This window comes from Anser cygnoides, chromosome 4, assembly GCF_040182565.1.
Source record: "Anser cygnoides isolate HZ-2024a breed goose chromosome 4, Taihu_goose_T2T_genome, whole genome shotgun sequence".
In the NCBI taxonomy this organism is placed as follows: domain Eukaryota; kingdom Metazoa; phylum Chordata; class Aves; order Anseriformes; family Anatidae; genus Anser; species Anser cygnoides.
In genome coordinates, this window is record NC_089876.1 from 56,010,376 (window position 1) to 56,037,484 (window position 27,109).

Sequence of the window (27,109 nt, forward strand, 5' to 3'; positions counted from 1 at the left end):
AGGGGAATGGCTTTAAACTGAAAGAGGGTAGGCTTAGATTAGATACAAGGAAGAAGTTTTTTTGTTTTGTTTTGTTTTTTTTTACTCAGAGGGTGGTGAGGCACTGGCACAGGTTGCCCAGAGAGGTTATGGATGCCCCATCCCTGGAGGTGTTCAAGGTCAGGCTGGATGGGGCTTTGGGCAACCTGGTCTGGTGGGAGGTGTCCCTGTCCATGGCGGGGGGTTGGAACTGAATGGGCTTTAAGGTCCCTTCCAACCCAAACCATTCTATGATTCTACAACCTACTAGTCTTTGGTTTCCAGCTGAGTAGCCATTCCAGTTTCTTGTTTTCTCTTGAAAGTGATCAGCAATTAACAAACCCTGATTCACTAATTATTAGTTTTGCTAAATACAAACATAAAGTCAAACCCAACCACATACCATGCTATTGCATTGAGGAAAATTGTGAAAAGCTATAATGCCACACTACAGACTTAACAGACCGAAGGTTTAATAACTGAGGGTTATCAGCAGGCACTAGTATATTAAGGACACTGAACTCTAGGGGCCAAAACAATCAGTCATGTCACTGAAATAACCAAGAAGCTAAGCCACAGTAACTGGAAAGGAAGAGATGATGAGGAATAGAGGTATGTTCAAAACTGGCAAGAGGGTAGTAGGTAAATGTAGCAGGTAGACTAACAGTTAAAAGTCTTCAAAAATACATCATTAAAACCTGTTACATGCATTTGAGGAAAAATATATTATTTTCTATGTATACTTTTATACCTATCATCCAGACAGGCACATACACAGTTAATGTTAATTCTTCCAATGGAAAATAACTTAAGTAAGCCCAGTAATATAATAAAGAGCAAAGCAGTTCTTGGAACCATAAATACGGCTTTCAGCAAGCATTAAAGGAACTGAGTAAGAGCAGAAGCATACCTTTTATAATTTTAATTTTCATTAAGCCATTCCCTGCCAAAGAAAATAACTGAATGGTTCCAGGAGCTAGAAATATTTTCAAGGTCTATTAATAACAAGATGAACGTTTTTCATCTAATAAATATTCAACTAATCTTCATTCAACCTATCACCTCATTCAGTGTAAAAGAAAAAAAAAAAGTACAAGCCAACACTGCATGCAAGAATTATTCAGATGCATGAATAAGGTAAGGTATTTAAACAATAGGGTGTGCCTTAAATATTGACTACACATCCAGAGACACCTCGGTCTTTAGGTATTGCAGATCACTTAGACAAGGGACAGTATTAGAAAGACAAGTAATTTCTGCAGGTATACAACATTTGCTTTTGTATATGGCACATTCTACACAATCGTTTCTTTTGCCCTGGATTCAATTTCTGTGACATTCCTGGAAGTCGTACCTAGATTTTAGGTCATAGTGTAGGTACATATTCTTAGCCTGCCAGATTCAGACTTTTATTAAAAGCAGACCTATTATCAGTTCTTCAGAGATCATTTGATTTGTCCTTATGCGATGAGGCTGATTGAACACACTTGTATGTTTATCACAGCACCAGCTCCTCAGCAACACAGATCTACCAGAGAGCAGCATCCTACATTGCCATAGGTAAGTACTGTAGCCAGAGGAAGTCTGGAACAGCGCTATTCTCCAGTACCACCAGACTTCTCCCCAAACTGGATATCTAGTAAAAAGAAAAAAAAAAAAGGGGGGGGGGGGGGGGGAGTTTTGTGCTTGCAAAATTAGATTTTAAAAGAGCTCCATGGAAGAACACTGAAATTCAGAAAAGACTTATTGTATTCTGTAATACCATGAGAAAATGCCACTCCATCTCCATCTTTTGTGGATTGCTCCTTATACCTAAAAAGTTACCATTACATTTCCTTAGTGCAAGTGTTGGTGACGTCCATAGTAGGAGAAAAAAAAAAAAGCATTAAAAATTAACCAGGTCACTACAGAGTGCCTTTGCAACTCCTAGTTTAATTAAATCTTTAAAACGTAAATCTCAGTCTCTCTCATCAGAAGGTTGGACTGGTTTTAGCCCAGAGTGTCATACAATGATTAAGGTCTATTCCTTATTTCATGGTTTGGCTAAGTAACAGCTTTGACTACCTTTCTAGCCAAAGTGGACAGAATCAATTGCAGACTAAGTGAGCAAGTATGTGGTAAACAGCCACAAAGAAAGTAATATTGGCTACACTACTTACACTAGCTGCAGAAGTGAATAATAATAGAAAAAGTAAAACATCCTCCTCAGAATCAGTTTCATACAATCTTTTCTGTAAGAGAAGTCAAAGAAAAGAGTAAAAACAGTAACAAATCAGAGAAGCAGATGAGAAAAGAAACAGATGAAGACCAGACTTGAAAGGAAACTTAGGAAAGACAGCTTTTATAAACAAAAATGCCCCACTCATATTAACTTTCTAATACCAGGGAGAAAAATATTTGGTCTGATGCTCTTATTATGTAACCAGGTTTAGTTAGTATACCAATTCAGATTATTTCAGTTTGAGATCAGCTTACTTTATAAAAGTTTAAACAATTATATGTGTTTCCAGATAGCTAAAAGGGTTTTCATGTCACTTACTTTATTATGCTACGATAAAGTCCCTAAGGAACTGAAGCAGAAGGCTCTTATTCCATTCACTGATAGGATCACATAATGGCCTTTTAAAAATTTACTGAAATTAAAAGCATATGTATATATGTAAGATATTGGTTTATTGGTTTGTTCTTCATTTATGCTATGTATCTTTAACAGACTACCTAGCTGAGGTATGACACCTCAGGAAAAAAAAAAAAAAAGGAATGGAGGGCAGGAGGAAACTTTTCTTTCCCCAAGGAGCAACTGAGAATGCTTAAAGTGGAGCTACTTTTCTCTCTACTTTGAATAGAATTTGTCAGCTATTGGTGTACTGGTCCTACAACTAAACGAAACTAATTTTTTCCCTCTCTGCTTTGCTGATATGAAGTAATATCAAACTGCTAATAAAGCTTACTTTAGATGCACTGCTTCTTCTGTGTACAGTAGCCAAGTTACCCTGACAAACAAAATAGAACATGTTCCAAAGAGAAAGAATTATATTGGCTAGCCCAACACTTCAGAAGTACATACTACATTTTGCTTCTCATGGGACTTCACCCATCCTTTTCAAATCCTCCACTTGTTTGGAGAGTGCATCCATTAGCACAGTAATTATTCTAGGGCTCTGCAGACCTAAATGTCTTCGATCTTTAGCTCCTCTGCACTAGTGTCTTTTGCTAGTTGCTTTTTAAGGATAAACAGCCAAAAAATAACCTTATTTGAGAAGACTGAAGCTTTAAATGCATTCTCCACATCAGTCAGACATTTCTCTTTACTGCTATAAAGATCCTTTTTAGCAAGCACACACACCTATTCCATTCATCAATTAATGTAATTCATTTGGTATCTTAACCTTTTCAGCCCTATCATTTTCCTGCATTTTTTTATTGCTTTGTATTCTTTGAATACTCTTCTTTGTTCCATATTTTAATATATATTTCTATAACATTCAGATCTTTTGGGGTTTCTGGTTCAGTCTCACTGTTCTATCATTATTTTCCTGTCATCCCTCCATGTCAGGATAGCTTCAGTTCACAACTTCCTTTATTAGCAGTTAGATCTTCTGCATGATAGTTTTCCAGCAGATGGTCATCCTGTAAGTTCTCAGGTATGCTGAAGTCTTTTGACATCCCTTCATCCCTTTTTTTAAAGGGTCATGAATTCTGACTTGCATTCATTTTCATCTAAATTCTTACTCAGTTTTTCATTTCAGGAAAGTCTTCCTTTCTACTAACCAGAGTCAAATCAAAGCTATCTCCCTTACTAGTTTTCCTACTTTTGAACAACAGATTTCCTACAGATATGCTCAGTGCATCCCTATAAACTTCAAGTCAATCCTTTGCACAGCAAAATCAGTGAGAATGACATCTCCTTTGCGTTAGTGATTTGAATTAGATAGACTTCTACTATTCCAGGCGTCAGGAAATGACAAATGAGGTAAAATGAGGATCTTCTGTTGCAGCTGATTTCACTTGATCTTGAGTGTCAGTTGGCTCTCAAATTTGAATTCTATATTTGACATTGAAGGTAGTGAATACTGATACCTTGTTCTGTGATCTATGGGAATAAAGACAAAAGGCAGTAGGAATCCAGCATGAAAAACAGAATCTCTCTCAAAGCTCCTGAATTTCAGGTTGCTATTGAACATCCATAAGACTGAATAGGGAATATGGTGTTCTGTGGGAATTTACAAGAAATTTTGGTAGTAGTCTATAATATCTAGAGAATGTTTCTTTGTAACAAATGAAATATTTTGGTACACTTCACTTTAGTGTTTTCACAGTGTTTTTTTAAAGCCTGTCTAATTCTCATTCCATTAAATCTATCATTACTTTCACTGTACATCTTTCACTGATGTAGGCTTTAATTTTTTCTAGTTTTTCCTCTGCTTTGAACACCTATATGTTAACCTCTCGATGACAGCTGGTACTAAGAAGTGCTGAACTGGCTAGTGAATTTTGAATAACAGGAACTGGATTCATTGCTTCCATTTGTTTCCTCAGTCAACATAACCTAAGCAAAAGTTCATTAACTTTGAAAACATACTGTAGTCAGGCACCATCTTTGATCAGAAGTCTAATTTGAAAATATTATGCTTAAAATAGAATTTCGTACAGTCAATTCCAGAATTGTTATTTGAAGTTTTATGCAAATTGCATGTATGCTTAGGGACTGTACAGGCATATTTTAAACATATGTAAAAGGATATTGAGATCCATTATTATTACACCTTCTACATATTGTTGTGAATGATCCATTCCCTGCAGAATAGCACTTCACTTCCTTCAGCATTCAATTAATTTATTGTACTCAGTATTTATTGCTGAAGTATAGTTAAAAAGTGTATTTTAGAAGAAACCTGTATGTCACAGTGGAATAATAATAAACTATAGTCCAGATACCGATGAGAGGTGAGACATTAAAGGACATCTAATTCATCATAAAGTATTGTACATTAAGCTCTCAGTTTATTTTCTACTTAACTCTAGCTAAAATCACGTTCCTATAGCAACTCCACAAACAAATAGATATGCCTGGAAGAGTTATTTACCAGTAAGGTTTCTGGCCTCCAGTGTGTACAGGGAGGGCACTGCAATTTAACAACATCTTTGGGTAGTAGCTTCCATTTAAGGATTGCCAAAAAAAACCCCTATCCATTCCTTTAGGGGAATTATGGTCCTGTCTTGTTCAGCCATCTCAAGAGCCTTACTATTATGCACAACCATCTCTTCCTCTGCCTCACTGTTAGCAACCTCTTTACTTAAATCCCAGTCTCATCAATTTCAGCTGGAAACATCAGCTACTTGATCATGACACTGAAAATAAAAAACGTCATTGCATCTCCCAAGGTCCTTATAACCTTTTTCCTTTCATCGAGCATCTGAAAAATATTTTCATCATGAAAACACTGTGATGGAAAATGTAATGTCTGACAAGTAAGAAATTAAATGCTTTTGTGGTGTTTAAGAATAACCTCAACAAACAAACAAACAAAAAAAAAGGTCTCCATTCCTTCTTTATACTTCCTAAAAGTATTAGGACATTGGGATTAGGATGACAGTAGATATAATATGTAAAGAATGCAATGGCTTCTCTAAAGGCCACAGATATCTTGATGGATTTTCAAAAAATTCAGCCCCCCAAAGTATCAATTTTTAAAAGACTCATGATCTGCAAGCTACTTTTTCAAATGATCTAGCAGATCTTCAGCTGGAAAAAATATTTTGCAATGAGAAAATTCGCCATAAGTCTGAGAAAATCACCTCTAAACAGAACAGTTATATTCTAGAGCTGTATTAGGTCCATGAAACTATAAACCCAAATGGCAGCTTCACACATGCAAAAGAAATTGATACCCATTCCTTTGGACTCCTTGGAAAGCATTGCCTAGGTTGGCATTTAATCTAGTGGTCCCTCAAAGAGCTTTGTAAACTTTGTTTTGCAGTTTCTAGAATCAGAAGAAAATAAAGTATTAAAACACAGGATCTTGGACAAGTCTCAAGAAGGCTTCTGAGGTGATTTCACTGGCACCATGCTTGTTAGGTGACAGTTCTTGCTGAAAAACTATTTATTTCTAAGCAAAGCAAATAATTTTGAAGCAGCACCACAATTTATCTGCTATTTAATAGACATTTTTAATCAAATTTACACTATTATGGAAATCTGAAACAGTTAAAATATTAATTATTTGCAATAGAACTTACTAGCCTTGTCTTCATTATTCACACTGTATAATAGAAATTTTGCTAGTTAAGATAAAAAAAAGAAAATACGTTACAGCAAACACTGCAACAGGCAGACAGAGAGGAGGCAGATTATTTATAGCCTTGGTTATAGCACACTGGTATAGGGGTTATGAACAAGGCCTTCTGTCAACTACTTCTCAAAATGATTTAGTTACTATTTAGCCAGGAATAGGGCTCCTACAGAGAGCTTTACAGACACCACAGTGATGCTCCAGGTGACAATACAAAAAAAAGCACTAGGCTGTAGAAATAACACTGGTAATACTCAGTCCTAAATAGCATTGAACTTTATTCTGACACACACTAAGCAATTACTTTGTACCAGTCTATCCTCACTGATTTCAGTAGGGCTGGTCATGACAGACCTGGAGAAAGACAGATGAAACCCAGCCTTTTCACTTTGTTCCCATAGATCACAGAACAAGATATCAATATTCACTACCTTCAATGTCAAATATAGAATTCAAATTTGAGAGCCAACTGACACTCAAGTGAAATCAGTCATAGTGGGAGATCCTCATTTGTCTGTCTAATTCAAACCATTAATGCAAAGTGCCACAGTCTTCCAAAGAAAATACAAAATATCATGGAATTCCACAGACTGCAAACTATTCTCAGCTGAATGCAGCAGGAGATCCATATATCTCAGAAGAGAAGATCCTAAAAACACTACGTGATAAGCAGGAAAACATTGCTGTGTAGAACATTTATTTGTTTGTACTCAATGTAGCACTGGGTTTAGCAATCTTCCACTGACTGATCTTTTGAACTGATAATCTAGCATACAAATAATAAGACTAATACAAATAAGACTAATACTTCAAAGTAAAAATGGATCAGAATGGTGAGGGATAAAATGGGAGGCAATAATCAGAGGAAAAGGGAAGACAGAAAACCTTATCAAACCATAGTTCTTCATCCATCATGGCTACACTATAAAACATCCTGGACCACAGACAAAAATAACTTTTCAAGCTAAGTAATTCATGTGCTACTACTTTAAAATCTACCTAATCAATTAAGCAGAAAGATCTTCAAGCTCATTAAAAGTAAGAACTCTATCCCTTAAGGATCAACAAAGCTGGGTCACCCCAAACTAGTAAACAGCTTCCTGGGATGATAAACCTCTATGTCGCCTATCATCTTGCATTGGACATCCTATATGAACAGCGTAGCAGAGATTTTATTTGAAATCCACTCATTTGAACTCACCCACTAAATCAAGACAAAATTAAAATAACACGTTTAATCTGATGTTGATGATCTTTCTTTTTTAGGCTTTCCTGGTGCTTTCTGCCTCTGCAGGCATCATGGCAATGTTCTAACTTGCATGAGGATTATTCAGTCAGAATTTCATCAGACCATTAAGGGTGGGGAATTAAGAGTTTTACAACCCACAGCACATTTTCATCTTCAGCAAAGATTCAGATAAGGAAAGCACCAAATGACCTTTTTTTAAAAAAGACAAGAAGCAGTAGAGCATTTAGAATATTTCTATGCATTTTTATATTTTCTTTTGCAACCAGCCATCTGTTTCATCCTAATCCAGCTACATAAAGAGGCTATAGTCTGAAGACTGTTCCTGGAAAGGATAAGGCCTTTAGGCCTATGATACAGATGCTAAAACTCTAGTCAAGCAATGAAGACAAAAAGTTAGCCTGCCATATGTTAAAAAGGAGCTTTCTTAGCGGAAGGGCTTTGGAGATGGTCAGGTTTTTGTTTTGCATGTGATTTTTAATCAACATGTTCTACCTTAGATATCTCCTACATATGAATAATTTGGTATCTTGTTCTTCTGGTAGATCATAAATCTTTATCATAAATCTGAGATTGACATGAAATATCCTTGGGGATGTTTTGATATTGTAGCATACAGCTAGGAATTAAGAAATTGCACAAGAGAAAACATGGTAACCTGCCTTAAGGCAGGGAGGCGAGGCAGGACAGAAATCAAAATCCAGTGAGAGGGCTACCCTCCTTTGACAAAATCTTCATTAGATACACCATCTGAAGCAAGGACAGGGCTCAACAAGAGCACTGTCAAAACTCATGAGATAATACGAGCCGCAGCAGATCATGAGATGCTCCCCCGCTTTTTATCCCCGTCATCACTACTGAATGCCCATCAGAATCCAGGGCCTTCTCCATGCTACACTTGAAACAAATTTTTACATGATTTAATTAATCTAGGGGCTATTTTAAACTATCCTTATCACATACAGCCAGTAATGACAGCAAACAGAGCATAGCCCAGAAGATGCACCTTCTGACAACAGACTGTCAGGCCTGCATATTCCACCAAATTCCAAAATCTGTGAATTTGATACTCAGAGCAGCTGGACTTTTAACAAAGATTTCCAGTCCTCAAGACCATCCCTTTGAAAATTCTAAGCACAGATGTAGAAGATTAAATAAATAAGAATCAAATTTATATAGTTTTAAATAGGCACTACACCCAAAAAGATTTCCATCAAGAAGAAAAATAAATTACCAACACACGTAACTGAAACTTAGATTACAGCTTTATAAAGATATAAAACAGACTTTCATGTCTATATATTGTGACTCAATTGGAAGGTTACAGAAAATTCCAGAAGTCCACAGAGCTGACAGATGAATTCTCATTTAGGTACATATTTAAGGTATTACAATTTCAAAGGAAATAGTGTATCTAGTTTCAAATGTTGAAAATAAAAAGAAAATGGAAGACTCACTGCAACATGCAATTTTAGATGTTTCTGAGAAAGGTATGTACTAATTCAAGGGAGAGTGAAGAAGCACACTTTTGTTAAACTGTCAAACTGGTAAAATCTTAAGAGTAAGCACTTAACTTCTTATGTTAGTCACCACATCAGCATCTGTGATGTGACTGATGCTGGAATGCATTTTTCTTTTGGACATCTATTGGAGACTGAATTAAAAATAGCAGAATATACTGCATTCTTCTGCTAACAGTTCTATAGGCAATGCAGAGATGGAAAGAAATACATAATTTTCAATTTAGAAAATATTAAATTAACTATATGTAGTTTGCTAGCTTTATAAATTAAAAGCTATAGCCAAAGTATTACACCAAAAAGGATGGTGTGTATAGTGTGTGAATATCTAAAAACAGTCAATTCATTGTCATGAAATAGATGGCTGCATACCATTCAAAGTTCCTTAGAAAGAGTTCAAACAACAGATGTTCTTGGAAAATAAATAAATAAATAAACAAGCTAATGTCTCCCAAACTGAGGAGATATTAATTCTTAAGTTGTCCAGTTTCAACAGCAGAATGGTCTAAAAGCTTACCATACAAGACTTGGTCACAGCAGTCACACCAGTACACAAAGGGATGATCTCCTGGGTAAAGACTTTATATACACCAGCATACTCAACTGAGGGTATTCAACTGTCAGTAGGAAACAGGTAGTAAGAATATAAGCCCTGAAACATATCCATCCATGGAAAGAGCCTGCTGCAAGCAAACCCACAGTAAATTTACAGTACCTAGAGTTTATCACAAGTAAACCCACCTTCCCAGAACTCTTCTCAGTTCAAGACAACACAGAGAAGCAGAAAGAAGTAGCTAACATATTTAAGTAGCTAGTTGGTAAGCACAGAACTGCACAACTTGCACATTTAAAATTGATTTTAAAAATGTTTAAAGTTAAAAAGAGTTTCAGCACTGTCAAATCCACATGTGCTTCGTGATACAAAGGATGTTAGCATTATTCATTAACTCAAACCTGTGTCAAGGGAATAATAACTTAAATTCTATCCTTGATTTAGATTTGAAAAAACACCTTGCTGGAGGAAAAAGAAAAAAAAAAAAGAAAAAAAGTGTTAGTATCATATACTTCTTTTTGACATTTTTTTTTCTCCTAAAAATATAATCAGAATGACACCAGGGAATATGGAATGGACCATGGGAGCAAGTGAAGGAATTCAGGTATTTCAGGAATTGCTTCCGGTGTTACCTCTTCCCTTTTTCCAGTTTTTTTTATAAAATCCATCTTCAAGCATATTTTTTACTTGGATCCAGTGGTATACACATGAATCAAGTCACATTAGAGAAAATAGTTAATGTTTTGCTAAATCTAGATATGAGAAGCCCTTCCTCCCTAAACAACCATCTGAAAATATGCATTCTTTCTGATTGCCTTTCAGTTCATTGTCCCTCATGAGACTGTTTACCCAAACATGAGATTAACTGAATACTGGATCTTAAAATAGGTCATCTATCACCAAAAAGTACTTACTGGAGTAGACACACAGTTAATGCTTGTAGGTATTTGAGGCTGTGTTTATCCCACTTTACTTTATCTGAGTTATGGCCTGCCTCACACTTGGCTGCTGCAGCCCTAATCACAAAGAAATCCTGAAAACTGTTTAAAGTTTGATGAACAAATACAATATATACAGAGCATTTATATAAAAGCTGAATGTGGCTCAGGCTATGCCTTCATAAACAAGCAGCATAGCACAAGAGAAATGGAGCTGCAAAGTAAAATAGCTGATGCTGCTGGGAAGGGGGCGGTGGGGGGCAGAAGTTTACAAACAAATTAAAAAAAGTGAAAAGCTGAAACCCTTTATTTCTCTATTAAAAAAAAAATCATTTATAAGGTATCTTGGAAGACTTGGGGGTTACTAAGAAGGACACTACCAAAGGCATTTGATGATGCACCTCTTACACTAAGCTGCAGGTAGAAGGTGAATATCCAACTAGGCATTATCTCAGGAAGAGGTAAGTTGCAAGATACAACACTTCACTGTTCACATACCACCTTTAGAAGACAGCATTACCTTGCTTCTACAGGACAACAGTAGATTTGAATTGGAGCATTTAGGCAGAGAGCCATTATAAGTATATTTTCAAACACTTAGAAGAAGAGCAAGACAATGTATATTTGAGCTAGCTGGAATAGTTTATGCTACCTTAACATAAACAACTTTAAATTCTGATTCAAGTGGATCTAAAGCTACAGGAGTTTAAGCAAAACAATTTTGCCAGTGTGGATCAGATATAAATACCAAGGGTAATGGTATTACTATTCACACTTAAAAATAAAATATATATTTTCCTAATAGCCGTGTCAGCTTTTCTGCTCCAAAGTATTTGACAAGCTATATTTAAATAAGAAAATGTCAGCTGATGCATATTTCCAAACAGGTACATCTATAATTCTTTTAAATCAGTACAGACAAAGATATTAAATACATACAGATACTATAGTATGAACTACTGCATGGTAAAGCCATATTGTCTTCTCTCTTTAAAATAGCGTAAGTGTATATAAATATTTTCAAATAATGGATGAACTGTTCTTAGAGTAAATCTTTTTGTAGACTTCCTTAGAACTCAAAATGCAATGGCAGTGGCAATTCTAAAATAGATGCACTAGTAAGGAACAAAATTATTTTAGTTTGCCTGGAAGGCACTACATTAATGAAAAAAAAAAATCTGATTTACTTTTAGAATAGAATTTCTACTATAAATACAACTTCAGTTCAACACTTACTGAATTTCACTTAAAGAAATAAAAATGTTTGCACTTTGGGGCATTCAAAGTAACATATGCAAGTAAATATACCACTTGTCTTGGATAATGTAGCAGTGTATTTTGACATATACTCTTATTTCCATTTATATAGTGGGGAAAAAGTAAATAACATTTTAAAGCTACACTAAAACAACTCCATTCAGTAACTTAAAACCAACTCTTGCATTCACTGTCACTTGGCAGTATGACTACTCTGTTTATAATATTGTTCTAATAACAGGAATATACATGTTCAAAGAACAGTATTTAAGGAGCCATTGAGATTCGAAAATCTTTGCTGTTTACAAAAAAAAAAAGGAAAAAAACACCTCTAGAAAGACATTTTAAAATTCGAACTTGTTACAAACTTTTCTTAAGTTAATTCATAGAACTGCAACTGCTCACTGCCAGTTGCAACCAAAGGATCCTTATTAAATAATTATTTCTTTGAGGCTTGAACAAATTCCCAGAAAACAGCACTGGAATAAGAAAAACTACTGACACAAGTAACATCTACTTGATGATTTGGGATCAGTGTGCGTTATTCACACAGATCCCAAATCAGTGTGAATTCAGAGTTATTTTCTGTTTCTTTTTTTCTTACATCCATTCAATAGATTGCAAAGTTAAATTTTAGAACTTGAAGATCTCTTTTTGCTACTTTTAATATTTAAGAATCAAAGCTAGCAATCAGTTGTTGTTTTTTTTCCTCAGAGATTTTTAATATTCTTTCGTGATTGCTACTGAGCTCATTACACAGAGCATGAGGGACCACCTGAAGTACTATAAAGATACTCATGCTGAGAACAATGATACAATATGAATTCACTAACAGCTAGCAGGCACATTTTACAGGAAAATTAGACATATCCCTTGCTGGCCTAACTTTTGATAGGATCTTTCACTCTTTAGAATACCTTCCCACTCATGAGCAAAGAAGCCTAGTTAAAGTTCTACCAGCATAGTAAAACACAAAACCACTTGAAGCCCTACTGGATCAGAACAAAACACCTCTCTAGCTCAATACTCAATTTTCAAACAGGCTCATAAAAATTGTTTAGGTTGGAAAAGACCTGCTAGATCTTCTAGTCCAACCTTTAACCTAGCAATGCCAAGTCCACCATGAAACCACATCACTAAGCACTACATCTGCACATTTTTTGAAGACCACCAGGGATGGTGGCTCAACTCAACTACTTCCCTGGGCAGCCTGTTCCAGCGATGAATTTTTTCCTAATATTCAATCTAAACCTCCCCTGGTGCAACTTATAGCCATTTCCTCTTGTCTTATCACTTAGTGCTTGGGAGAAGAGACCCATCCCCACCTTCCTATAGACTCCTTTAAGGTAATTAATGAATGCTTTTGGAAGTAAAATAAGGAATATATATTTTATCCAACACAGCCTCATAAATTATACAAATTTACTGTGTAGCACCCTAAGAAATTCCAAGGAGCCCTTTTAACCCTTTTAAAAAATAACAATGATTTTAAAAGTACCTTCTTTTGCTATCTGCCACTTACATATAGTACCAAGGCTGGTAGGAGTTGTAGGTTAAACACCACAGCTATCAATTAAGCAGTTTCAGGATTCTTTCAGTATTCTCAGATGAGTTCAGTTTGATTCTGGCAATTGGTCACTATCTTACTGATTAAATACCTCTTCTACTGCATGTAATTTGAGGTAACGCTTTGGGTTTGTTCCCCATTAGCTGGGTTCTTTTTCCTCTGTATTGAGTAACAGTCTGGTAAATAATGATTGTAATGATTTAGCTTTATGCGTTATGGATCACCTAGTTTCAACCTGCCTGCCATTGGCAGGGACACCTTTCACTAGATGAGGTTCCTCAAAGCCCCATCCAATCTGGCCTTGAACACTTCAGAAGAAAGATTTACATTAATCTCAAATCAGAAGCAAGATTTTTAAAAGTACATCAATTAAATAATTTGAAGAAAGCCACCTTCATAGCAGTTTGAATGACAATCAATCATTTTAGAATTATTTAAATCAGCTCTTTGTATGAACTGTATTTTTCACTGCATACTGCTTCACTGAGCCAATGAAATGTCTTAAAAACCAGTCAACTGACAGAACACTTACCACGTGGCAATCAGGAAGTCTGTATTTTGCAGTTAACCTCCAAACTGATAAATGGATGACCTGTATTGCAACAGTTTTAAAATAGTTTGGCTTCTATATAAAGCAAGAGATTTTATATTTCTTAACTTCAATTTTAACTCCAGTTCAAATCTATACAAATTTGCAAGTCTCTACCCAAACCACGTTAGGAAAGACTATTTTGGATTCCTGAAAACACAGATTATTAATAGTCAAAAAGACAAAGACATTTTAATTAAGTGTACTATTGTTGTCAGACAAGAACCACAATGGAAGAAATTCTCACTCTTTACATTCTACTTTCCATTGCAGGAACCTAGTTAGATAGATAATCTGTTAGTATAGACAGGGCATGGGAGGTGGAAGAGAGTTGAATAAATAAATAAAATATAAATATTATTTGATATAACAGAATATTGTAAACTAATAAGCTAAAATATTAAGACAAATACCTGTTTCATTTAGGAAATAATTACCAACAAGTTTTGTCACAGTTTTGATGGCACTGATCATCAGCTGCCACTGACTTCCCTGATTATGTTTAGCACTTCTTAGAAAACACAGCATTTTTTCATTCGTGACCTACCCCACAGTTACTGCACTTGAGCAACTTCTCACTGAAATATATGGCTGCTTCACCCATACTCAGCTGTAGAACCTGAGTCCTGCATATTGCAGGTTCTTCAGGACAGAAGTTATATCTAATCTGTTCCATTACTCTGTAAGGAAAAACACATATTTGCATAAGAAAAAATTAAAGACATTACAGACTTGACATTGATAAAAACTATTTGTAAACAAGACTGAATTGTAATGGATGTTCAGTACGATGTCTTTTCTACAACAGCTACTGATCGTTTACATGTGCTATATAATTTGAAATGAATTCATCAGCCTTGGATACAATACATTCCATCATCCAAGACACTCCCTTGACACAGATCTGAGCAGGTATATATTTAAAAACTTATTTTATTTTTAATAAAATTGAACAGATTAAATATGATGTGCTAATGTGCTACTTCAGGATGTGTGGTAATAAAATGCCAAAGAACAAGCTGCAAGCTGCTTGTTACTTAAGATACTCAAAGAATTAATTTTATGCTGGCATATACTGTAATTAGAAATAGCTCCATGCATCATGATTAAGCTAGTAGCTATGGAAACCAAGGCACAATAGAATAAATGTAAAAGGAGAATACTGAATAAACCAATCATAAATCTCCTTTAATCTGTTTATTTTTAATCTTTGTCATAATGCAAATTGGAATACTAAGGGTAGATATTACCTTGTTTTTCTCAACCTTTGTATGTTTGGAAAGAATACTGCTTCTTATCAAAGGTATCAGATTTTGTTTTCACATTAGAACTTCACAGCCCACACAATCCTAGGTGTCAAAAGCACACGATTTTAACGACCCATTATTTAATAATTGTATATATTTATCCCTTTATGAAATAAGAGATCTGTGGTTTCAAGAGAGTAAAATCCCCATTGTGTTCAGTTCCTTTAGCTATCCTGATGGTTGACTGCTGTACTTACTCCAGTTTACCAGTCTCCTTATGGGTGATGGGAAGGATGGACATACGAACAGCATTCTCCTGATGCAATCTCACAAGTGCTTACTAGAGGGAAGGATCACTTCCCTTGCTATACTGGCTACACTTACTGTGGCCACCAAGCATAGAGATAGCTTTTATCTCACAATACTGACTCATATTCAACATGCCATTCACCAGCACTATCAGACCCTTTTCTACAGAGTTGTACCTTAGGCAGTCACTCACCAGCTTGTGCTGTTGCATGGGGTTATTCCTGCCTGGATGCAGGACTCTGCATCTGTCATTACCAGATTTCACCTGGTATCTTTTGGCCCACTCCTACAGCTAATCAAGGTCCCTTTGAATGGTAGCCCTGCACATAACCCAATGTATACGCCTTCCCCACCCATTTAACTTTCATCCATGAACAAGACAAGGGCACCTTCCATCCCATCATCCAGGTCAAAGATGAAAATGTTAAACAATATTTGCACCAATATCAATTCCTGAAGAGCATCACTTGTAATCAGCCATAAATTAGGCTTCAAGCTGTTCACCTCTGCTCTTTGAGACATACATCCTCTTTTGTGTCTCTCCAATTTGGCTACAAAAAAAAAAATCTATAAGAAATCATGTCAAAATACTTGATTAAGTTGAGGTAAACATCATTCACTGTTCTCCCCTCATCCACAGAGCCAGCTCTTTCATCACAGAATGTAATCAGGTTAGTCAAGCATGATTTGTCCTTGGTAAATCCATGCTGGCTGTTCTCAATTACCTCATTTACCTTCCTGTGCCTGGAAATGGCTTCCAGGAAGATTTATTCCATAATCTTCCCAGGAATTGAAATGATACTGACCTGCATACAGTTCCCTGGATTTCCTTCCTAATCTTTTTGAAGGTGGGTATGCTATTTGTTTTTTTCTCTATTCACTACAGACCTCTTATAACCACCACAAGCTTCCAAAAATTATAGGAAGTAGCCCCTCACAATAAGAGCAACATTGGATGTGCCTCCAGGAGTCCTAGTTTGCTTATGTGGACTATAACTTGATTTTCCTTGGTTATAGGTAGCACTTCTCTCCCCTAAACTATCGCATTATGCACAGAGGTCTGGAAGTCTAGCAACCAGAGGCCTGGCTCTGAAGAGAACGTTTTAAGGATTTCAAATATTAAAATGGGAAAACAGTAGGTATATTACAGAATCATAATATGTATCTACCTTCATGAAGTGACAGCTTATGACAACATTTTGTTATCCTATTAGGCTGCTAATGTAACAGACGTGTTCAGGTTTTTCAGAAGACAACTGTTGTAAGATCTGGTCCAAATATATGCCATTCTCTATGCTGTTGCAAATGATGAATAAAGATTTCAGATATTATTACCTTCAGGCTTAAACAAATTTTAGATAAGAAAAATCTGACATTCGCATGGTCAGAAAATATTTCCTTGTTAATTAGGACTTTTAAATGAAAAAATCATAGAAAATAACCTATTTTTTCCGACCACTAATATAATCAATACAAGAAATTATTGTTAAGCTAAGTTATTACACTTTCAAGTCTCTTTTCAAGAAAGCACTTGGCTAAAAAAGTTTAATTTTTTCATTCTCGCATAATATCCTACGGTGCTTTTCTGGACTATTCTTTCTGCTTCCTCTCTACACCAGCACAAATAATCATAAAACAAAATATGCAGAACAACACTTTGAAGGGCACAGCCATTTTTTATTTTTTTTCCTGCTGCTTCTGCCTGTGCTTTTTGCTTCAAAAGGTGTATCCTACTAATGTCTGTCCCCTGCTTCATAGGAACTAACAGCACTGCATCACTGTGCTAGAGGAAAGAATCTAGTAGAAATGGCAATATCAACAGGACCTCATCAAGTTTCATCATACCAATAACTCTTGAGTAAGGAAAATGGTCATGATACCCATCTTTAAATTCAAAATCTGCGATCTACACAGTAACTACATTGAACATTTTTTCTGCATTTAAAGACACACTCTTGACAAAGGTCTTTCCAATTTGGAGGAAAACTAGTTATAAATCTCATTTTGTTTTTTCAACAGTATTTTTACAATGGAAAGAGAACAGAACGTAAAAGTCCACTTCTATAAAAACATGATTAGCAATGCTCATTTCTCATAGCTTACGCAACATTTGCACAAAAAACTCTCCAATTAATATCTTTATTATGATATAGGAATGGTTTTACTTTTAGAACCCAGTTGAACATTTTTATCTCTCAGATTTCAGGTTGTTGCTAATGAATTTTAAGTGTGGGAAGAAAAGAAGAGAAAAAAGCATCATTCAAATGAATTAGTACCCAGGATAAAGAAATCATGTCTAGCTAGAATACCTGTAAAATTTTATCAGCACCATTATTAAAAGTAAGAAGTCCTAAACACAGAAGTCCCTAGCAAAATATTCACTATTTTTTTCTATGCTATATCAGTCCCTTCATTTGTTTATGCTATTATCATCCTCTTGTTCTCCACATTAACTTCAATGATTGCCCGAGCTTTCTCATACAGTATTAAAGCATATCTAACAATTCTGTGACCAATTTCACCACTAGAAACAGGATTCTAAGTGAAAGTCAAAATGACTCATGAAGATATCACAAAAAGTTGTTTCTTTTTTGTTTGTTTGTTTTGGGTTTGGTTGTTGTTTTTTTTTTGGGGGGGGGGGGGAGTGCACACTCAAGAGCATTTCTTTTTTGAAAGATCACTGAAATGCTGCATATTCCACAAGCAACATTTTAGAACTAGTCTTTTCCAACAGACACCCTCCTACTCACTACCAGCAGTATATATTATTTAACAGAAAACATTACTGCAATTTTGTTGAGCCACTGCTTACCCACCTCAACAACATCTGAAGCAACCGCTTCACATGTTTAGAACGACAGAAACAGTCACCTACCAGCGCTAAATAAATAGTTCTCTTGGCAAGAACTTGGGTGTGCTGGCATGATGCCACCAGCACCTACTATCAGTCTGTACTATTGACCTGCAGCAAGTCCTGGGCCACAACAGCCTGCACCACCATTGCTGCTGTTTGGTGACATTTGGGCACCCTTCCCGTGGCTCCACTTTTACTAAGAACAGCTCTAATATGGCATAAGTGGCAGTTTAAAACAAGTGCTCCTACACAGGATTATCATTCTGTATGCAGCGTATGATGATTAATAACAGAAATATGCACAAATGTATAGAAATATGTTCAAGTTCAAAGCACTGTAAGAATCACCTTTGCATTTTTTAGATCTATTTCTACCAAACATACAGAGCACATACTAGCATTCTGCAATTTCAATGCATGCTGGCTGGCAGTGGCAAGAGCAGATCTACATGAAAGAAATCAGTCCATCAAGACTGAGAAGCTGAGAATGCTGAGAAGCACAGAATACGATATGAGGAGGCTGCAGCTGAAACTGGAAAAAGTGCAAATGTGACATCAATAACACATTTGCCTTTCCTTCATTACAATAAAAGGACTTCAGAAGATAAAGAACCAGAATGAGAACATTTAAACTGTTTTTTTTTGTTTTTTTTTTTTAGGGTTCTGCTCTTGGAAATAACAGCTGCAGTACCTTGAACCACTAGCACAACCAAAGAAGTTTCTATTTTTAGCAGCCATACCAGACTGCATTATTATGTGAATGCCTTTTAAGCACACATATGATTTGCCAGAAGTAGAACGATGAGCAAGAGTGAAGTACTTGAGATTCTATACATACTTCACATTGTGGAATTACAAATATTCCAACTAGAAAAAAATAATAATTAAATACATTCTTAAATTAAGGAGCTTAACCTGCATTTTTTTATCTGGGTATGTCTGATTCTGTATTTAAAAAAAGAATCATTGATAGGCTTCATAAGAACAACATTATAAATATAGATGCTAACATTTTCTTGATAGCTGACAAAAATAATTTATTTTTTCTGCAGGGCGCAATCTGGAAAAAACTTTAATCCATGTCTTCTAAAAGATGCTATGAAAACAATGCATCTCACAGACAACAGTCAAATGGAAGAGCCATTCCCATAGAAGTGACTTGGAAAATTAGATATCATTATTTTTTTATGACTGCGGAGATGAAGACAACTCCACTGAAAAGAAAATCTTCAATATTTTCTACAATATTCATGTCTATGAATAAATGACAAAGTTGAGTCTAAAAGTCTGTGAAATTGTGACTCTTCCACAACTGAAGAGGGAGCCATTTCCCACTAGTACTAATATAATGCCCTATTATACAATATTTTCTTTAGAAGAGTGGAGTTTGAGGGCTCTGACTGACAGGAACAGAGATTTTTCACTCTGTCTCCTTGTACAGGTATGTGAGCTATTCCTCAATAACATACCAGACTACAGTTTCCAAACTCCAGCTTACAACACAGCATTTCCAAAACAAAGTGGAATCACCAATACCTAGATTGGAAAACTGTGTGGTAACCTTATAAGCAATCCTCACTCATTTATCAAAACTTTGTATTTTTACTCAGGTTGATTAGCACATCATAATCCACATCACTATCTCATGTTGCACCACAGTTAAAAGCTCCTAGAATAAAAAGGATGTAGTGTCCATTCCTGTGCTTTTTTTTATGCCAGACATGATACCCAAAACATTTCCTAAGCTGTTATCTGTGTAAAAACCTGCTGATCTGAAGTCCAAGGGAAAAAACAATCCCTCCTTGAGGTTTTTGGAGGGACTGAGACTGGGAATCTGAGTGACCTGAAAAGTCTTGCTGGGAAATAAGGGAAGGTGAACAGAAGGACATAATGAGGCCTTGTCAAGGTCTTTATCAAGACATAATAGTATTATTAGGTTCTCTACCTCTAAGCAGAGATAGCTATAGTGCCTAGATGATTGTATTTAGTTTCCCCATTTTTTGAGAAAGGGTATGAGCCAATTCTGTTAGTGTATTACTATAAGCCCCTTGAATGTTAATCTAACCCATTGCAATCAACATCAGAAAGGCTATTTAAAAAGAATTAACACAAACTCTTTTATTTTCAAAGATGCTGAGAGAGAGATTCTTTCTTTCCAGGTGCAGGTCCATAAAACAAGTTGAGCCAACACAGGGCTCCTACATCATGTGTTTTTCTGGTCCTTGCTTTATATTGTCCTTAGTTACCTATCACCAGCTTGATACATGCTGGCTTCAATACAAACTGTACTCCTCCATGAACCAAACCAACTCTAACCAAGCAGAAAAAAAAAAATGGCTAATTTTGTGATGGGATTAGTGACTTGAATCAAGATCGACAATTTTGACTTCAAGAAATTCCTGTGATTAGGAACTGTGTTGTCTTCTGTGTCCTCCCCCCTGACGTGCTCCCTGTCAGACCTCATCTTATCCTCCAGTCCTCCATCTGCAGGCAGGCAGGCAGATGCACCCACATTCAGCACGTCCTGCTGGGAAAAACATTATCAGCCTGACTTCGCTCTTCTCCTCAAAGAAAAAGCATTTCCATTCCCTTTAAAAACAGATGATGAAGTCATTGTGATTTTTTAATAGAACAGAAGTGACTACCACAGGCTACAGGAAAGGGGAAGGCAGAAATAAATGTCGTAAAGAAAAAGCAGGATGGTAAGAGACAAAATTATTCTAGATAATATTCTCATTTTCATTTTGTTCCATTGTTTTTAAATGCTCCCTAGTTAGAAATTGTGCTCCACTTCTCACGAATTCTCAGCGAATTTACAACTAAAGGGAGAGATGAAGGAATGGGAAACGGTTTATAAAAATGTTTACAAATCTAAACCAAGAGCATCCTTCCGACTCCGGAGCAGAAGGCTCCTACCGGTTTTCAAAAGCGCATTGCCCTCTGCTGGGCGCGCTCCCACACGGCCGGGCGCTGCAGCTCCTGGAGCCAGGCGGCTTGAGAGCACCAGGGCTGGCAGGACGTGGGTGTTCCTGTATTAGTGCTTAGGTGTGAAGTCAGCTGCTGCAGAGAAAATATAGTCTGGGGTCTGTTGTGTTTTTGTTTGTTTGTTTGTTTTTTTGTTTTCTTTTCTTTTGTATCAGGAATGAGTGGCTTCAAAGAGCCACACATCTATTTATTTATTTGTTTATTGCTAGCTCTTGCTGTAAAAGGGGACCTTGCCACAAACCTATTATCCACACTTCCCTGCTGCTCTACAGGACACCAAAATAAGCAGTGTTTAAGTTCAGAGAACTCCAGTCAGTCCTCTGAGTTCACTCAACAAACAGAGGAGTCTCAAAATCTTAGTGACCAGCTGTCAGCAGGTAGGAGCATTTGCAATGCTCCCATGTTTACAGGGACTGGTTTTGACCTCAGCTTCATACAGCAGTCACAGCATAAAAGAAGCTCCCATGTGCTAAGTTTCATAATGAGGAAATGCTTCACCAGGCTTTAACCCTGCTTTTTTCGTACAGGCTGGAAATATCTGCTCAGATAAATTGTGTTGCTATCTATTTTTATGCTACAGAGCATTAGAAGATTGTAAAGAAAGCCTTAAAGAAATCTTCCCCACTGGCCAACAGTCAGCTCACCTTATTCAGCTGTGCCAAATACAGTACGTCACTGGCATATGCTGCAATTCAAATATAAATTGCCTGCATGTGGTGCAATAAATAAACAAGCCTGAATGGAGTATTGAGGTGATCATGCAGCCAGAAATACCATAACTCTTACATGTTTTTACAGGACCAACTACCATCGATCAAAAACAAAACAAAACAAAGAAAAACACAAACCACAGCATTCTGCCATGCAGGTAACATAAACAGCTTACAGAAAAATAAATAAATAAATAAATAAATAAATAAGTGCAAAATGAGCCTGCATTTCTTGACAGTGCACTGATTCCTCTGAGAACAGCAATTCAAAGTCAGTATCTTTTATGCTGATCTTTAAGATTCCCAAGTCAAATAATCCTGAAGAAAAAAAAAAAGCACTTCTACATCCTCAAAACTAACCCTGCTGATGCTACATTTCTCAGTAGTGCTGAGTGAAGCAGTCAGCCTCAACAAGCAGTGTGTAAGGCTGGGAGATGGGGTCCCAGCAGGAAGGCAAAAGCTTTGAGCCTGTTACTGGAGAAGAGCGTTCTGAAAGCTGCAAGATTTGCAGTTAGAGAGGAAAACTCACTTGGCTTATCTTTTCTAGAGCTACAAGTAAATGTACCAAGGATTAAGGAAGGAAAGAAAAAAAAAGGGGGGGAGGGAAGGGAAGGGAAGGGAAGGGAAGGGAAGGGAAGGGAAGGGAAGGGAAGGGAAGGGAAGGGAAGGGAAGGGAAGGGAAGGGAAGGGAAGGGAAGGGAAGGGAAAGGAAGGGAAAGGAGAAGGTCATATAATGAAGAGCAAAGAATCTAAAAATATCCTTATCTATGATATGGTTTGGATATCATTGTCTTAAGCTTCAGTTACACAGCAAAGGGGACATTATAATTATTTCAGATTTGGTAAATCATACGGTACAGAGTATTGGATTAGGACTGTGTTGAAAGTAATGGAGTATCCACTGGAACTGGATTATGAATGTTCAACATTATGAAAAGTAAAATTAGTTATTTTTTTGAAGAATATATTACTCTTGTTTAGGCAAGTCAAGCAGATATATGTAATTATTTAACAAGTATAGCAGACCAAAAAATGTTTTTGCCTTATTACCAATGTTGCATCATATAAGTTTTCAGCAATGGATTAAAAAAAAAAAAAAAAGCAATTATTACCTTTCACATTCTGTATTTGCACAAACACCTATATTTTTTTTTTGCTTACGAATTCTGGAATGAAGGCAGACCAAGACCACCATGTTTTTTTAAAATGTTCAAAAAATCTGAGCAAGACACAGACACAGAATACAAAACACATCTTCAGAGCTGTTAGAATGTCAGTTGCAAGAATTAGCAATATGTTTACAGTGTGCCAAGCAAACTCAAATCTATGTACTATGGGCTACAGAAAACTCGACTGTCATCCTTCATCTGAAACATGTATGTTTTCTAATTGCACATAAAAGTAGATTGTTACACTCACGTATTTAAGATGGTAAGTAATATGAAGAATTAGCATTCTCCAGGAGGTTAAATTGTTAACTAGAATTACAAGTCCAAAAACTCATCAGCTCCCTCCAAAATATTTTATATTAACGGACACAAAATTAAATCTATCTATCTATCTATCTATATATACACACACTAAATAGCAGCTACAGATAGGTATTATTCTTTAAACATTCTGAGTAAACTATCAAGATTTTACAACAAAAATTCCACTACTGGAAAAACAAGACAGTGTTTCCACAGGAAACTGGTTTATTTTAAGGGGTTATTTTCCTGTCAGAGATGTTCAATTTCATGTTTTTCATCAAAAAGAAAAGCTTCCTTTTGACAATGTCAAACGTGTTAAAAACTTACATTTTATAAAATGGGGCATCTAGTTGGAAGGCATCTGATGAGAATTCACTGCCCATGATTATTTCTTCTATTAATCACATTGACAGAAGACAGCATGAAAGCCCTAGCAGAGAATAAATTGAACAGCTTTCTGGCCCCTAGACAAATTCTTAATGCCAGCAAAGAGTTTTTGTCCTACAATAGCTGTACATTATCAACCACTGACTCTGAAACATGTATACATACCAACATCAGAGGCTAGTAGATTTTCTAGTGTAGTTATTATTAGAAATTAACATATTGATAATTTTAATAGACTATGGAAATATGTACTTTCAAAGATAACAAACTCTAAAACTCACTGTTAAGTGTCTAAGTGTCACTTAACTGTGCACATATACTCAAAGTATTCAACTGTTTTGCTTCCATTTGTTTCCAAAATGGATTAGACCAGTATGAATATCTGCATGCTTCCCACAGGCAAGAGGGACAAAGATTATTTCTTGCTATTCAGGTGAAGAGAGCAAGTTAATAATAAACCAGTGCAAGTCTTTCCCTTTCACCTCCCATTTTGTGTTAAAGCTAGCTATATATTTTGAATCTTTCACAGGTTTGTTTTTTCAAGGCATCAAGATAAATTCAGTTTATGTTTCATTTTTTAATTTGGGTCTTCTTGCTAGCAAACTAATTTTACTATACGTCTTAGAAATGATTACTCCAGACAGAAATAAATAAAGCTGCTGAAGTCACAAAATGGACCAGAAATAAGCAGCTGAAAAGGAGTAAAATGAAAACTCATGCTTCATGAGCAATCGCATGCAGACTGAAATAAATTCACATTCTTAGTGTAATATTAAGCCCATCAACTAATCAATATATAATACCAATTAATTATAATTTGTGCCTCAAACAAATATTTTCAAAACTCTGCCTACCCCAATAATAAATGAACTGTCACTTGCGCTTATATCAATGAATAAGACTGAGTTTGTAGATATGATTAGGCAGAGACAGAATACATAATATCTATGGTCAACTGATTTTTGTTTCCACATTTAAATAACGATTTGCAGATGAAAGTTACATTCCACTCTAACACCACAGAAGTCTAAAAGCAGATGTGTCCTTTCTTCTCTTGCAAAATTTTGCATAAAAGAAGGAAGGTATGCTTCCTATGCTTTTGAAGGTTTCAGACCTTTTATGAGAGCTAGTGGGAAGTTAACAGATTTTACGTTGATAATGAGCATGTCAATCTGAACAGTCATCATTTATTTCTCTCTTGCTATTTACTTAAATTAGAATTACACTCTTCAGTAATTTAGTACTGCACCTACAAAAAACCAAGAACTTATATACAAATGAAATTAATATATCTATATAAAGCACAATATCAACCTAGTAGCAATTCCTCTAGGTTTGCCATACACCAACTTAGGATATGCTTATACATAAATGAAAACTTTAAAAAGGTAAAAAATTAAACAAATGAATACTCTTAACTAGCTTGTGTCAGACAAATTTTGAACAAATTTTGCCTTTTCCATCCTCTGCTTTGGTTAAGATAGAAAAAAATTACATCATAGATCAAAACAGTGATACAACCAGACACATTAGTCTAGATTAATATAAATCTGAGCCACTGTGACAGCTCTTGAAAGTAGAGTTAACTAGAGCTCAAAAATGTATAGTTTCCAACACCTTAAATTGAAATGGTACAATGCATTTATCTACTACAGTAGTTCTGTTGTACTTGCCTAGCAGTACGTTTGAGGTTTCAGTAAACTGTGAAGTCACAGCATCTTCAAAACTTGACCTTGATATTCATCTTTCTGTTTCAATTACCTCCAAGTGAAATCTTGCCCCCACTGGAAACAACAACAAAACTTTTGCTTGATACAATGACAGCCAGAATTCATTATCCCGTTATCTCGGTACTGTAAAGTTCTCTAAAAGGCAAGTTTTTTCGGTGTATTGCTTCTATAAAAATAGTTACTGTACATTTTATTTAATGTAGATTACAGAATTTTCTCAATTTGAAAACAACAAGGTCTGAGTCCTGGATCTTAGTCCAGTTCCAGTTACATTCACTATGTTCCTCTCCTGAAAAACACTGATTTAGCCTCCAGAGATGAGTAAGCAAGCATGAAGAAATTACACCTGCATGAAAGCACCTGACAAGAAATATAATATCCTATTTTATTCAATGAAAACTGAAGGATTTGAGTGACACTGAGGTGATGGGAGGGCGGATATAGAGCAAGGAAGATTTTGGAAAGAAATGTGAAAGAAGTGGAATTGTTCTTTAATCCTCTATTCTCTGCATATGAAGGGTAATACTTATACCATCCTAGTATACATAAGAAGAGTATGTGAACTCCAGATGTTGGGGTTTTGTTTTTGTTTTCATTTTTTTAATTCTTCAACTGAAGAATTAAACTGTCACTACCTGATATCATATCCCTTGGTATTGACTGAGTTATCATCCCATACTTACACTGCCAGCTTTCAACCTGTAATCAAGAGAAAATGATAGGAGAAGAAAGGCAAAAAATTCAAGAGAACTCCTGCCAAGGAGATGCTACAATAAGGTAGATTTAAACTTTAGAAAAAAGCATAGTAAGGCAAAAGGGTTAGAAAAAAATAATTAGCTGTGCACTTGGTCCCTGAAAGGCCACTCAAAGATAAAAGAAACAGAAGAGGGACTGAAAGAAGTAGCAAGGAATCGAAATAGGCAGGGACAACTGAAGTTCATGGGAGGACACAGCAAGAGCAGTAAAGAGATAACTTCACAGATCCAGAAGGGCGGAGATCAGACTCTAGTTCTCCCTCATGATCTAGTGCACAAGCAGTGAACTCATAGGACTATCTTAAAAACAAAGTTCTAGCACAAATGGTAAATAGACTCCAGGCAACTTCTGGTCTCTTTCTCACAAAGCAGTGAGGTCTGTCCCAACACGTGCCACAGACCCTGCAGTGGCTGCATGCAGCACCATTGCATACCCCCATCCCGCTGTGTGCCCCAGGGAGCTCCACAGCCCATACATGTATCAACCTTAGCCTTGGCAGTGAATCTGAACTCATCAAATCCACCATGTCTGGATCCAACTGGGGTTGTCAGAACACGACAAAAAGACTTTTCTAGCCGAAGTGGTAACTTCAGTCTTTGTGTCTCAAAGCTGATGGATCCGGGCCTTAGCAATGCTGTGACATCTGACTACTTGAGACAGGGTCAGGTACCCTGTGAG

At 36.1% G+C, this 27,109-nt stretch overlaps 1 long non-coding RNA gene across 2 annotated transcripts; it reads left to right on the top strand.

Moving 5' to 3' along the window:
• The first annotated feature begins 123 nt into the window (after positions 1 to 123).
• On the top strand, positions 124 to 20,924 carry LOC106041750 (uncharacterized). Of its 2 annotated transcripts, none has more exons than XR_001210668.3 (7): positions 124 to 630; positions 1,523 to 1,578; positions 10,183 to 10,234; positions 10,909 to 11,029; positions 14,790 to 14,893; positions 16,555 to 16,672; positions 19,444 to 20,924. It is a non-coding gene; the product is annotated as an uncharacterized lncRNA (long non-coding RNA). The 2 variants fall into 2 exon arrangements; XR_007158226.2 differs by lacking the exon at positions 19,444 to 20,924 and adding an exon at positions 17,296 to 17,683.
• The last annotated feature ends 6,185 nt before the right edge of the window (positions 20,925 to 27,109 follow it).